General features: G+C 36.8%; 1 protein-coding gene across 1 annotated transcript in view; it reads right to left on the bottom strand.

The window, feature by feature from the left end:
* Positions 1 to 16,473, bottom strand: part of CCDC102B (coiled-coil domain containing 102B) — a 41,888-nt gene that overhangs the window by 6,106 nt on the left and 19,309 nt on the right. The gene's annotated exons all lie outside the window — the stretch shown is intronic.

Genomic DNA, 16,473 nt, shown 5'->3' with positions numbered 1-16,473 from the left:
CACAGGTGTGATATTCACTGGCAAGCAAAACTATTTACTTACCATGTGTGACACAAAGCAGTTTTGCAATGATTATTCACAGTGTATGTGGCTGTTTCTAGATTTTTTTTCCTTTTTCGTCCAAAAGAAGTCATCAAAGACTACCAGAATCCATAGCACTCTTACAACAGGAAAGGGAAGACAAATGTTGGCTACCTTTTTATTTTACAGGTACTTCAATATTCAATATAGGAAAAAGAAATTTACTTTGCTTTTTCTCTTACTGTGAGTAAGTCTGCCAAGAACACCATTTAGTCCATCAGAAACTATATTGAAAGCATGATAAATGTGCCTGACAACATCTTGAGACACTGAGCCCTGCAACAAATTGAACTTTTAATGAATGCTTATATTTATAACAATGCATGTATCTAAGCACCAGCATGTTTCATAATCAAATATTTCTTCCTTCTGGTACAACTCAAATGTTTGAGTCTGCTGCAAGCTGGTATCATTGCACAATGTTGACATTAAAAGAAAAGTTGCTGATTTTACAAGCATTTATTTTCCTCTTCCCCACATACACACAGAGAAAACTCTTTTGTGTGTGTAACTAATTTACTCCAAGTTTTTTCTGCGGCAATATATGTTGTCCATAGATACATAAAAAACTTAAGGGCTGAAACTTCACAACAGTCATGAGTAACATATGCAGAGAGGCATAAATAGTTTCAAGAAAAGGAAAATACTAGGAGCGAGGTGAGGAAAATTACCCTTGATCTCACAGATCTTTCTTTCCATGATTCTGGCACTGCTTTTACCAGTTTCTTTTAAGTTCAAGTTTATATGGACTATGTATTACATTAAAATAAATCTTCACGGAAAAACTAGGAATGGTGTCCATCTTAAATAATCCTTAATGCAGCTTTAACAGTTAATGTTAACATGCACATCAGGACATGATATTCCGCACATTTCAGATGTTGTCTGCTGCATTCATATCTAAAATGTAGCATCTGCATGGATCATAATGTATCTGGTGGAGCCCCACTTAAAACAGTGAATTCACATGGAGAGTTGTTTAATATCTACCACCAGCTCTTCAGGACAAGCTACTATGCACTCAAGGAGAAAAGGTCTTTTATCAATGAGTATCAGATAAAATTATCAATAAAGCTTGTCCAAAATTCTGCTTTCACCAATTATCTGAAAATTATTTAAAACTTCAGGCTAACCACTTTTACCTAGCTGTTGAGATCACTAAAAAGAATACTAACACAACATGCACTTATTTTTACTGCAAACTTTTAAAGTGTTTTTATGTTTTATCATATTTTAAACAAAAGAGATATTTATATTTTTCAGGCAGAAAAAATAGGGCAAATGACTAAACAAATACTGAAAGCTTCTCACTGTACACTAGCCTTCTTCACTGTAATCACAACTCAAAAAGCTTGAGACTAGAGCAATATCCAAACTGTCAATGTCTACCAAGTTGTACAGCACTTCTTACTTATTTCACATTTTCATATGTGAATAACAAACTATTGCAAAAAATATCTAGGAAACAAGTTAGAACTAGAAAGGACTGTTAGAATAATGATGTAAAAACATATGCTATAAATAATACATCTGTTTGCCGTAAGATGTAGGGACAAGTCTGTCAAATAGACATTCTTGAAGACTTGCCAGAAAAGCATGAATGTTTGAATGAATATTTAAAAACAAGTAAGAGTATGATTATTTTTTTCTGATGAATTTTGTGCTATTCTAGCAGTCTCTTGTCCCAAATGATGTCTGTTTCAAACACATAATTACATGGTCCCCCTAAGCGTCCTACTATCTCAGACTACCCCATTTAGTATAACATTAGGTAAATTAAAAACTCTGTATCCTCACTGGACCCCAAAATTGATTTTACTATTGATGGAATAGAACAGTAAATCTGTCAGGTAACCTATGACAGCTGATTAGAGTTAGGATTTAAAACTGAAGTGAAGTAGTAGGTTTCCTTCTGAAATCTAGGTCCACGAAATGAAATCAAAAGACAAAAAAATATGCTTTAATTACACCTGCAGGAGAATGAAGTCTGCACTTGTACTATCTTCAGTTCAAAAAAAGGTCTACAAAAACAATACTTGCCAGTGCTCCAAGCTTGGTGGTAACCGGATTGACTGAAAGGTTTTCCTATCAGAAACTGAAAATACATCTTACATAGGCAATACACGGCAGTGCTTAAATAAAAACAATTAATGATTAAGAGGCTTTCTACAAGTATATGTCATATTGCAGCTAAATTCAATGAGCCTTAACAAAACCAGATCCACTGAAAAACACCTACAATCTCCTCAAGACACAGTAGGCCCATAAATCTGTGGTCCTTAATTCTACAGCCCTGCTTATAAGCCTCTGAAAGACAGCATCATGAAATATATTATTCTTTTTTAGCAATAAATAAATAAACAAACAAATTCTGCCACAAGAATTCAGAGTCCTAATTCTGATTGTATCTCTTTCTCTAATAGCTGGTGATCAGTATAGTGACAAACCACATGCAAACCAGTGTGGTATCAACAGAAGGCATTTTTCACATGCCACTATAATATACTTCTTTTTCTGAAATAAATAAGCTTTATAAAGTGCTGCTGCCAATTCATTAGTGTACATAATCAGAAGCTACATACTAACAAAGAATTTATACAAAGCACCCGTGTCCTTACCGCTAAACTAATATGAAAATCAGCTTTCCCAAAGACCAAGTGGTATCATAAGGAGATATCAATCACAAATGAAATTAAAAGAAAAACAAACAAACAAACAAAAAGACAGCCAAACAAAAAGGGTCCTCAACATAAGGACATGGAGCTGTTAGAGCAAGTCCAGAGGAGGGCCATGAGGATAATAAAAGGACTGGAGCACCTCCCATATGAAGACAGGCTGAGAAAGTTGGGGCTGTTCAGCCTGGAGAAGAGAAGCTGCGTGGAGACCTCATAGCAGCCTTCCAGTATCTGAAGAGGGCCTACAAGGATCCTGGCGAGGGACTCTTCACTAGGGACTGTAGTGATAGGACAAGGGGTAATGGGTTTAAATGGGAGAAGTTCAGGTTAGATATAAGGAAGAATGAAATCTTCCTAAGAAGAAAACAGTTCACCTGAGATATAAATCAAGGAAGCTGAAGGACTTTCACCCATGGTCTAAAGAGAACAAATACATAAATGTTTTATTCATTTTTATAGCCAGACAATATATCAAACATGTCCCCATGTCCTGATCAACTAAGCTACTAATGCATATGAAAAATGAACCATGTACTTTATTATCTTTCAGAACAGAACTCAGTAATCTGTAGTTCAAGATGCAAGTCTCATACATTACCAATCTACACAACCTCCTGTCATTTTTCTTATCAATAAAGTGTGTTTTAGCTGAAAGAGGCACATAAGAAACTGATTCCTTGGTCACATTTATACAAAAAAGGTACACTTTATTATTAAGAGCACTAATTCATCTTCTACGTGCAAATTCAATCAGCAAAAATAATAAAAGTAATAAAAACTAAACGTGATCAATTTCATCTACCTTGCAAAATAAAACAGAATATCAGCCTCATTCCAGTGTTCATTCTTGATGCAGCTTTGTCACATATTTGATAATAGAAATATTTTGATACTTTACCACACTTCCTAGTTTGGGAGCTCGCCTATTGTATGTCTATTTGAAGTCAAAAAGGTAGCAGGCCATACATTTATATACCTCAAAATATAACATCTGGGTAAGAACCATTCCTGAATTTCATCATAAATATTGATACTGAATGAATTTCTAAGTAGCCTAGATGAAATAATCACTGTGACTACATTCTCCAGGTTGAAGTTCAAAGTGTTCTGGTTTAAGTCTCTTTTCGAGTTTCTGGGCATTTTCTCTGGCATCACTGAGGGACTCATAGGAACTCCCTGAGGTACTTGTGGGTACCTGCTGCTTCCACATAAGGAGCCACTAAAATAACTGTCCCTTCCTTATCAGAATCTTGGACCCAGACAGAGCTTCAGAAGGAGGATGCAGCTTTGCAAGTGCCAGGCTGCAGTTAGTCCCTTGAGCCTCTGACTGGACATGTGGTCAAGAGCCCAAACCGTCAACAGCAGGGGAGGGGCAGGAAGAGCCTATGTCTATGAAGCTGGAAAGTGGAAACTCCCATGATGATGAAGGCTAGAAGCTATCATCGTCACTAGGAAGATGCACTAAGCTTGCACTAGGAAGAAGGTTTATGACCCACCTGAAACTTGCATTTTCAGAACAGGTTCACTGCCCTTGCAGTTGACAAGAAGCCTCTGTGGAGGGTGACCCTGAGCCACTCAGGATCACTAGAAAGAAGTGGTGAATAATAGCAGTAAGAGACTCCTACTGTGGAGGAAGGGAGACATCCATCTGCTGGTGTGAGGGAGGTTTGCTTCTTGCTGTTTGCTGCATCTTAGGTAAAATGAATACCCCCATGAAAAAAAAGGAAAAATAAATCTAGATTTATAAATTAGAAAAAAAGATAAGAAAACTTTATTCTGTTCCTCCTATGTTTGACAAATTTGCCATAATGTTTAGAATTTCTTAAAGCTGGTTTAATAATATCTCTCAGTTACAAATATCATATCTAGCAAGACACTAGGAAACATCCCGAAATTTTCCTCTCTTCCCCATAAGATGAATGTGATAAGTGAGACCTATTTACTTACTGAAATAAAAAATATTTATAATTAAATTACCAATAATAAATTGTCCATCAAGTCATTGTTCCTTTAAAACTTACACTGTTGTTTAGAAGAAAATACTCATATTATATATCCAACCCATATAGACATACATAATTTTACATAGACATATCAGTTGACCTTATAGCTACATTGCATTATGGGCAACAGTAGCTGTACTGAAAGGTTTTATTACCTGAAGAGAAAGTAGAGGATATCTTACCAGTGAATCCTAGAATGGTTGAGACTGGAAGGAACTACTGGGGTCATTTGATCCAAACCCCTTGGGCTCAAGCAACACCACACAGAGCCAGCTGCCCAGGACCATGTCCAAATGGCTTTTGAATATATGCACAGTGGGAGACAGCAATGTCTCTGGGCAACCTGTGTCAGTGTTTGGTCAACCTCACATTATAAAAGTGTTTCTTGATGTTCAGAGGGAACCTCCTGAGTTTCAGTGTGTGATCATTGCTTCTGATCCTGTCACCGGCCACCACTGAATAAAGCCACGCTCCGTCTTCCCTACACCTTCCCTTCGGGTATTTACAAACATTCATAAGATACCCCTGACCCTTCTCTTTTCCAGGCTGAACAATCCCAGGTTTCAGCCTTTCCTAATATGTCAGTGCTTCAGTCTCTTCATCTTCTTAGTGGTCCTCTGCTGTACTCTCTCCAACATGTCCATGTCTCTCACGTACCAGGGAGCCTAGAAATGGACTCATCATTCCAAGCGTGGACTCCATCAATGCTGAACAGAGGGAAATGATCGCTTCCCTCAATCTGCTGGTAATGCTTCTCCTAATGCAGCGCGTTACAATTCTTTGCTGCAAGGTCATACTGCTGACTCATGTTCAAACTTTATTTAATATTCTCTATTTTTTTTTCTTCACTTCTCAACACCAACAACATTACTAGGCTTTCTCTTAAGAGCTTGACCCTTAACCTTATTTTCCAGCCCTGACTGGGACTAAGATCCTTACCTCTGGCTCACACCACAAAGGCCCTTTCTGTACAGATCTCTTGGCTGTCCTAACTTTCCTTGGGCTCCCCAATTCCAGCACCACTCCAACAGCACCTTTAAGTTTTCTCTTTTGCTCAACCCTGACGTGAGCTTCTGGCTCAGACTGAGACAAAGAACCTCACCTCCAGAACTTTTGCCAGTATCACTGCTGAGTTAGATACTGTTCAGTTATATTGCCCTCCTACTACTATGGCTTTGCTGTATTTTAAAAGTAATTCTCATAGTATTAAATATACCAACAACTACATAAAAGGTCGTATTGGCCTTACTTGGCTGTGCCAACAATATGCTGCACTAGCTTAAATCAGTAATTTGACTCTGCAAATTTACAACATTGCTTAAGAAAGTCCCTTTTTGCTATAGTCTTTCAGGCCACTCAGTATCAGCTTTCTACTTGAGATCCATTCTAGCCTACTTTTCATACTGGCCAGTTCTAAAGGTTTCCCAGTTCCTCGAAATTGCTCATAAGTCAGATGGTTTTCATTCCTCCTTGTACAAACCCTCAGAGTAATTTCTGACTGCAGAAACAAAGTTGAAGCCTTGGTTCCAACACGATTCAGTAACTACATACTCAAAACTTTAATATTAGGCATCCTTTAAGTAGCCTTTGACTTGAAGGTTACTTTTTAAATAATAACAAAATCCCTCAGATTCAAGTGCTTCCCATAATTGGAAATAGAAACTGAATTAAACTCCTTTGGCTGTACATCTTTTTGTAACATCCTTTTTACTGCAAGCTCTTCTAATTATCCATTTTGTGTTATATTTAGCAAAATACTGGTGCACATGTAAGTATGACCTTACATAAAAATGGCATGTACCACATGCCCATTTGCTATATTCCTAATGCAAGTGATATTTGAAATGGGATTAATATGACTTAATTCTCAAACTGCATTTCCTTTTTTGCCTAAAGCTAAACACAATAATAATAGTTCCAACAAAGATTAATCTAAATGAACATTATACAATGGTGTAGGCCATTTAAAATGTTCTCTAATCTCAGTCAAGGAAAGAATTCACATTTCAGCCAATGCCTTGGAGAATACTGCTTGAAATTAATTTATAAGGGACACACATAAACCAAAACTCTCAAAATTTGACAAGTCATCACTCATCTGGAAAGTGAGAACTCCAATGTGCTAATAAGTGCATAGTTGCTTTTGCTATTATGCATGAAGAGTTGAATTTTTAATCCAGGGAATAAACAAGTAAAAATTCATATATTAAGTAGGAAATTCATCTGAAATTAATTTCTTTTTAAAAAATAAATAAATTACCCTTAATCTTTATGTTTCACTATCAAGCAAGGGAGAACTGGAGCTCTCAATGTCCACACCAAAAGGGTTTGATTTGTTTGCTTTACAAACAGTAGCATGCTTACCTTGAAATTGATTGGATTATGACAAAACACAGCAGGGGTGACAGCAGTAACAGATTAAACAAACTGTGTTAAAAAAACCAAAGTAAATGACAAAAATTGTTTCAGGCATAGGTATTATAGCAATTATTTCTCCTAAATTAATTTGAAATCTCAAAGGGCAGCTGGTTTGGAGGATTCTTAACCAAAAAGATCTGAAGCTAAGGATGAGCTTTCATCCCTTAATTTGCGTTGGTGACATCTTTATGGTGAAAAAAAAACCAAATCAAAACCAAAAATCAACCTGCTCACTAGTTCCCCAGCATGCTTAAAGGTTCAATACTAGGCATTTTGGTTTATATTTCAAAAAAAGGTATAATAGGCCTCTGCTGAGAACTTTTTTTTTTTTTAATTACACTTGAAAACCTTTATTAAACTCTGCTTATTTCCCTTTTCATCTAAGCATTATTGCAATACTGAGGTTGCCCATTGTAAGAGTCTTTATGATCTGAAGTTACATTATTTCTGTTACCAGTGCTTTTATCAGAGGGATGGGGCTGGGAGTGTGTGTGGCTTTTTGGGGTTTTTTTTTCCTCTTCAAACCTAATAAACTTCTTCCCAAAATAAGGAACACAGACAACCCCCTTAGAGAGCTGAGAGTGACTAATGCAAATCTTTTCCAGCATCAAGATAAAGATTTGTCACTTTGTACACCTAGAAATACATACACAGACTAGAAATACTAATACAGAGTATAGTAAAAGCAAAAATAAGCTTCTATTCTACAGAAAAGGATGACTGATTAAGTTTTTAGTCTTAATGCTCAGAACAATGATAATTTATCTGTAATTTACCAAAGATAATTAAAAAATTGGGGATTTTTACAGAAAAATAGCATACCAATTTAATTGTAGTCCAGACTATAATAGCCTGCCTCGCTTTGCTTCAAGTAGTAATCTATTGCTGTGTGTTTAGTAACGCTATCAGTTATTAATAGTAACTAATTCAGGGACTATAATGAGTCATAAGCCTTTCTAATAAGCACTGTAAAAGGAAGATGATAACCCTTACTCAAAAATACAGGGATTTGTCATAAAAAGATGAATAGTAGACATGCAGAAAACCACCTGAAGAAAATTAAATCGTGCACTGGCTAATCTATTTTTTTTTTTTTTTTTATTTTATTTGCCATACATAAGGTCAACACCTCTCTGTTTCCAACTGATTTCTAAGGCAACCTTCCATCCCGACTTTATATTGCTGAACTAAGCCAAATGTATAGATAAATAAGGAACTGTAAGAAAATGGTCAATCAGTAGTGTTCAGCATGATTGGAAGCACTCAACGCAAGTTCAAATTGTGTCATCAGTCTCAAGAATTTCCTAGACTGTATCAGTATTATGTGCTGCAGATCAGAATGCTGTTCAACCCATTTAAGTTAGGAACTATGCAAAATCACTTAATCTTACAGATGAATATTGTTGACTTTTCAGATTAATAGTTAAATGGTGCTGGGAATTGGATGTTTGCTGTAATTGTAGATCTCTAAAAATAAATACATCTTAGATTACTAGAATACTTAATAGTGTGAAACCACACTAGAATTTGTAATCACTACTTTCCTGTGGGCAAATCAATCCCTGTCAATATACTTCATAAAAATTTGAAATTCCGATAGGGCATAATATGAAATTTTCAGGAAAATCAAGATTGTGTCAAAGTTGCTTAATGAAGACCAGACTATTGTACCATTGTTACTCAAAGTGCAGGTAACTTGCACTATACATCAGATTCCAAAAGTTGCCAGATTATGGCACAGTGAGCTTTTTTCTTAGTCTATGCTCAAAGTGACAGATTAAGCCAGTATTTAAGCTTATTTTCTCTTCTGAACAGAAAGTTTGCCAGGATTCAAGAAATGCAGGATCTGACTTTGTTCAAAGAAATTTTAAAGTGTTACTAGACCTTTCAAGTCAGGAACTGATCACTGAAATCAGCAGATTTCCCACTGACTTCAGTAATATCACTCATGCTGTTGCTCAAGGAAATATGCAGCTTTCTACTGATATAAACAAAATAAGTTTGTGACTGTGTTCAAGCAAAACACTCATTATTTTTACCTAAAATTCAATCCTTTGTTTGAAAGTTACCTGAAAATATAATGCTTCAGTGCAGAGGTACTTACTTCAGTCTTCAATGCCAGACAGCTCTCTCTAAGCATGAAAACCGAAGAGGAAAATTCCTATTACACATTAAACAGAAAAAAAGAGAACGAAAAAAAAAAAGGCAGTATATCTGGTTCTCTTCCTTTCCTACCTCCCATGAAAGTTCTACTTCTTTGTTCGGAAGCAATACAGCTTTCTTGTATATGCTACAGCTGAGTCAAAAAGAAAATTCAATTTCAGCAGTCACAATGAAACAATAAATCTGACTTTTTATTCCATGTACATAAGTTAGGAAGCAAATTACCTAACCATCCTGAAAGTTGTATCAATATAACTGTGTCATAGATTACAGGCATGAAACTACATTAATTCTAACACTAAATGTTTAGGCACATGCTTCATTTCATAGAAAATTACAAGATCCTTTAAAACCAAGAAACTTCATTCCAGTTTCTCACAAGTTTTCTCTTCAAAGGCATGTAAAAAATTAGTTGAGCTATTTATCAGATAGTAAACATGAAACTCTAGGTTACTACACAGCAATGGATTTCACAAGGCTGCATAGACTTTTGACTCAACATAGGCAGTGATTCCTAACAGTCTTGCTGAGTCCACAATGGAAACTCTTTGTAAGTACAAAGGATCCTGGATAATATAGTACTACTTGCACATTTCTTATTAAATTATAACAGGAGCTTGTAAGGTGACAGGGTTAATTTCCATTGAGGGGAAAAATAAATATGAGAATTGGAATTTATTGGATTGCTTGTTTTTTTTTTTTTTTCCCCAGGAAAATAAACCCTTTTTTTTTTTTTTTTAAAGTAGGAAGACCAAATATTTGCCATGCCTAAAAAAGAGCATTTTATTTTCAAAAACTAAGGAAGAAAATGATCTAAGATTATTTTTTCCAGTAAAACCTCCTCCCAAATTACATTTTTATTTTTTAGGTGACACATTGCTATCTTACCTGGATCGCTATAGAAAAAAAGCAACTTCAGCATTATGTGTTCTTCAGGATTCAAGGGGCAATCAGGCAAAGAGTATGGGACAAAATAGATGGTCTTAATACATGCGTCTAAATTTTCTGTAAGATCATCAGACTACCACTGTTTCCAATTCATGTATATACTAAGTGAATGAAAATAGAAAGTATAGGTAAGCACCTCTGCAGCCTTTTCACACTATAAACTAATTTCAGAATACAGATTTCTGGAAAAGGTTGAAATATTTCACAAGAACTACCTGTTAACAACCTGAGTCTCCAAAAAGGCTGTTCCATTTTAAACAGCATTTAAAGGTCTACAGTGAGAATAGAAAACTTGATTTATCCAGGACCCTCACTCACCTTAGTGAAGTTTCTACCACCTGGGAAAAAACAGGTAGGGAACTATTACCCTTCGTTTAAAAAAAGTAGTGCACTTAAGTAGATTGCCATAATGTACAGTGTAAAACATCTATGGGCAGAGACAGAATACAGGAAGAACAGAAATGTCTCTGCCTAAGATACAAAATGCTAACTTAGCCTGTGTCCCCTTTTCATCTAAGTATACTTCGATACTGAGGTTCCAATAGGCTTTAAGTACCAATTAGTTTAATTTTTGCCTCACATCCCACAAACTGGGATATGAATTTCCCTCATTAATTACCAACAAACTAGACAATGTAGAGTAAGAGCACATTCTGTGCTTCAGCTAGCCGAAAATTATCTTAAACAACATAAAAGTCACGCCTATAGGGGCATTTGTAAGGCTACAGCGCACACAAGTGGAATATAGCAGTATATGCATGTTTTCATTGTTTTCAGTATAATGTAAAATTTCTTTGTAAATATTCCATCTTATTTAACTTTTAAACCACCAGAGAAGCATGCCCTTTAGAAATTATAAAGACAGATATAAAATGTTGAGGAAGACTTGCAAAGAGTGTAAATAAGAATGTTTTATTGTGCATGTTATAAGATTAAATGAGCACTATAACACTTTCTAAACATTTTTTTAAACTTAAAGAGCCTTGCTAACTATTATTCTGTGTTTCAAAACCTCAGGGCAACACACCAAGGATTTTCTCTGTCTTATGAAGAGTCCAAAGACCTAACTAATCAGGCTTAGATACACTTTTTGCATCTTTCAGTCTGTAAAGTTAGTTAATTGATCTGTAAACTAGGCTGTCCCTGACAATATCGGATAGCCTGTTTCCGGGGACATTCAGCCAGCAAATGTCATTGATGTCAAAATGTTCATGTTCTTCAGAGAACTTAAGGATTCTTAGTTTTTCCTACAAAGATTACTTTAAAACCAAATATATCTGATGTCACATCCTTTACGTATTCAATGGTTTTACAGTCCTGATCTTTTCCCTTCTGTGGATTTTTATGCAAACACAACAATAGTGCAAGTGTAGTTTTGTACTGAGGAATTGATTCCCCTTTTTTTAAGAATAACAAAGTGTTATACTGTTGTTAATGTTATTCTTAATATAAGTGAAAAGCAAGGCATAAGAAATTAATTGATTCAGTATCCCACTAAGAGCTGCAAGCTCTTCTAGAAGTAGAACTGAAGCTTATTAATTAGACAGTGCATAAAAAAAAAATGTTTTTGACAGCTAAGAAATGTAGACTTGCAAATCTTAGTTTAAGAGGTGATTTTATGGACTAAATATTGTGGAACAAGTCCATAAACAGGTCTCTTCAAAAGCCTCAAACTTATCTAACAATCTCTGATACTGATACCATTGTTAGGCAACAAATTCATAATAATTTGTAAGATAAGCTCCAGATAGTACAAAACATTTCTCACACAATAAACACAAAGTGTAAGGAAGTGACACTTGACTTCCATTCCTTCTTTCTCTCTGGAAAAATATAAGACATAAAGTCTTAATTCAGTCACTCTCTAAAGGAAGCCAAGATGCAATTTTCACTATCTAGTCAGCCAAGTAAGGTAGAATTAAGGAAAGGCCAAAGAAAGCCAAATGAATGAAGAATTCTGTGTGTCCTTAGAGAAACAGACAAAATTGTGTGCATTAAAAACAGGTGACATTTGACTGCTTGCAAATAAACAGAGTGCTGTCAAACATCAATCAATATTTGAACAATAAGCTTCTTAGTGTTAATCTTATTTTTTTATTTTACTATTTAATGGGAAACCAGTATTTTTATAAAAGAAAAAGAAATTATCAATTTCAACACTAAGTGCAACTTCCTGTTGTATATGTTAAAATGGTCTAATTTACGACCCCAAGCAAGACAAGTTCAATGCTAGCGTCACACAAAGCTACATGTAACACTCATAGTTACCACAAACATAAATTGCCACTTTATTTTTTTTAGTGAACTCAATACATTAAAAACTTATTTACAATTTCCAAATTTATATAGAATGCATGAGTTTTTAAAAATATTATTATCAAGATCACTGAGACTTTCCATATTTAGCTTGTTCCAAGGGAGTGAATACTCATCTTTTAACAGAAAGAGCACTAATACTTAAATCTAGGCAGCTGAGAAGATTTTAACATTACATACAATCTCTCAAACTTCCAAAAGACTAGCACAGCTAACCATCCCTAAAAATGGTTGAATTTTCAGTGGTACTGTCACTTGCAAACCAAGCATTTTTTCCACATTCACAGTGGGACTGCCAGGATCTACCAAAGGAAATAGCAGATTAATTTATGCATGACTGAAACCAAAGCTCTTAGTCAAGGACATGAAAATACTCCAGAGGTAATGATTAATCTATTATTAAACTAGAAATTCCATTGTGATTTAATACTGCAAGTGTGTATACAAATCAGCTTCCATGTTTAGCCTAGCATATCTGCATTTTCCTTTATTTCACTTGCAAATATTTCACTGTCAAAAACCTTGTATTGTGTTCCAGCTTCCAACAGGAATACACAGTGACCTTCACAGACACATCACCAAAACAGAAGATTTGGGTTTTTTTTCAATAAAGGGAGAATTTTCACTTACTAAGAAATGAACAAATGCAAGTTGTTTCATTCACATTAGTCGGATTCATCAAGACCAATGTTTTCCTGTAATTTCAAAACTAGGTGTATGTCTTATAAATCTCAGAAGATAAATGGGATGCTCAAAATATCACCTCCTGTTAACAAATAAGGCAATTCAGCATGTTCCCAAGAAAACAGAAACAACGCATATATATGTGTATGTTTATGCACATACACAAAAGTTGGTATCCATCAATCTCCAAACAATTCTCAACAAGTTTTTATTTGTTGCTCTATCCCTGCTGACAGTGCCATAAAACATAAAGACCAAATTTCTTAAGCTAATTAACTAAATCTAGACTTCCTCTGTTGTGCAGATGTATGACAAGTTAAAATCCTGCTCAATGAGCAAGCAGAAAATAAAGAACTAAACTCTGAAGGAACTCAAATATGACAGGTAGATGTTAATTTGTTCCTGTGGCTATTTATCTGTGAAGGAAATTCCATTTACAGATGTACTAGCATGTAACTGGAACTTGGATTTAATAGACTGCTTACAATCTTTTCCAAAATGTGAAAAGAAAGCTAATTAATATTCCTAGATAATGAGATGTTAAATTTATAGGAATTTTTAAATTCTCTATCTATATTTAGTTACATAGACACACATTTTGAGTTTTGTTGGATCTAAATGGTCCTCAACCCATTGTTTCGGAAGTCCTGAAAGCTGCATCACAAATATTTCTTTTTCTTCTACTCATGAACTTGGATTGAAGTAAACACTTCTTTTCCAATAACCATTCCTACACAACCAGGTAATGTTCCTAAATTACTCCTTTGATGTCCTTTATAAAAGTACATTGCCTTCTGGCATCAGAACTCCACCAAGAATTCCCTGCTAAGCTCTATCAGTCTCCTGACACATCTACCTATTCTCCTGCGTACTAGGACAAATCATTGCTTCACTTGGAAGATCCTGTACCTCAAGACCTGTCAGCTTTGGTGAACCCCTTTGTTTACCAGTCAGTGCTGCTTCCTAGGGGATGCTGCCCAACAGTTCCTGACTAAGCCAATGTCCTGCTTTTCTTAGGTTCAGGGTCTGTACTCTACTGCTTGCCTTTCTCACTTCCTTCAGGACCACCATTTCAAAGTTACTACAGACAAGGATATTAATCATCATCATATCCCCAACTAGATCCCTTCATATTAGTCAACAGCAGATCCAGCTATGCATCACCACCGGTTGGTTCATTCAATACCTACAGCAAGACATTACTCCTGAAACCCTTCAGAAATCTCTTTGATTGCAGCAGCCATGTTGCCTTTCTAGGAGCTGTACAGCACAGTCAGTGCCCCATGAGAACCAGAGCCTACAGCTCAGACACCTGTGTTCTTTAAACTCTTTATATGCTTCCTCATCAGGTGGTCTGTAATAAACTTCCACCACAATGTCACCCTTCCTGCCTCTCCTCTGATCCTGAGCCACAAGTGTGATTATCACCCATCCTGCAGGATTGCTCAAGAGATCTGAGCTGCTTATGGATCTGATGACATCTTCAATCCCCTCAGCCCTTCCTTGCCAGTCTTTCCTGAAGTTCTTCATAGTACTCCAGTTGCATGAACTTAATTGCTCCAAAAATATTGTAGTTCTGTAACCATATATAATTCTCATTCTTCCTGTTTATTTCCCAGGATGCATGTGATTCTGTACCAATACTTGAGGCAGATGTCCCTTCACCATCTTTTTATTATTCCTGAAGTCTTTCTTGCTCCTATCAACCTGCACTCTGACCACCACTTCTTCGCTTTAATATGGTCTGTAATCTTCCACTCCCATCATTCCTAGTTAAAAGCTCTCTTCATTAGGTTGGCCACCTTGTATGATTGTCGTGGTTTAAGCTCAGCCAGTAACTCAGAACCACGCAGCCACTCGCTCACTCCCCACCTTCTTCCTCCATCCGCTCCCGGAGGGATGGGGAGGAGAATCGAAAGAATGTAACTCCCACAGGTTGAGATAAGAACAGTCCAGTAACTAAGGTATAATACAAAACTACTACTGCTACCACTAATAATGATAATGATAAGGGAAATAACAAGGGGAGAGAATACAATTGGTCACCACCCGCCGACCGATACCGAGCCCGACCTGAGCAGCGATCTGTGCCTTCTGGGTAACTCCCTCCCAGTTTATATACTGGGCATGATGTGCTGTGGTATGGAATACCCCTTTGGCTAGTTTGGGTCAGGTGTTCTGTTTCTGCTTCCTCCCAGCGTCCCCTCTTCCCTGGCAGAGCATGAGACTGAGAAAGTCCTTGATTGGAGTAAATATTACTTAGCAACAACTATAACATTGGTGTTATCAGCATTGTTCCCAGACTAAAGTTGAAAACACAGCACTGCACCAGCTACTAAGAAGGAGAAAAATGACTGCTACAGCTGAACCCATGACAATGATCAAGTAGGCAACACCTGGGCCCCTATGATCTCAACTCTAGAGCTGTGTGGTCAATTTGCCCTCAGCTGGTGCCCATATGGATGAACAGCAGGAAAAAATAGTAGTCTAAGGACTGGACAGACCTTTGCACTTTCTCTGTAATGTCCTGGATTCAAGTTCACAGCAAGACACATAACCCTCAAAAAGGCAAGTGGGGGACACAGGGGTTTCTCTAGCCACAGGAGTGAGTCTCCTACTACTGCCACTCACTGCTTCCTCCTGATGTTAATGCATGGTTCAGTTTAAAGCTGCCTCTGATTCGTCTCCAGTCACAGCTTTCTTATCCTACTCTACGTGGCTTTTGAACCTATTCTGCAACTGCATATCTGCATGTCAAAAAAAGCCATCCTCCAGTTTTTGAAGATCATAAGTTTCCAGCCTTCCCACTACGGGACTCTACTTACCTTGCAACTGACCACAGTCTCTCATTGTAACTCCTGTGTGGTTCAGACTCTCCTACCTCTGGGGACCCTGTAAAGTTCCTGTTAATCTCTTTGCCTTCCCTGACCCTGCCCAGACTGCTCACTTCCTCCTGCAGGTCAAAAGAGGCAACACATTTCCTCCACCAGTGTATACCTCTTGTAGGCATTGACGCTCTTTCCCTGCCCCAGCCTCAAGGGAAGGTATCAGGCACTGCCTGCAGCCCAATGCCTGGGGACCTGCATCCTCCCACATCAACTCTGAGCTGAGTGAGGTCTCTACTGTGCCAGCAGCAGCCCCAGCTGGTGCTGGGGACCATGCCCCAGGGTGTTCCGCAATTGTTG

The sequence above is a fragment of the Strigops habroptila genome, chromosome 1 (assembly GCF_004027225.2).
Source record: "Strigops habroptila isolate Jane chromosome 1, bStrHab1.2.pri, whole genome shotgun sequence".
In the NCBI taxonomy this organism is placed as follows: domain Eukaryota; kingdom Metazoa; phylum Chordata; class Aves; order Psittaciformes; family Psittacidae; genus Strigops; species Strigops habroptila.
This window is presented reverse-complemented; position numbering and strand designations above follow the sequence as displayed.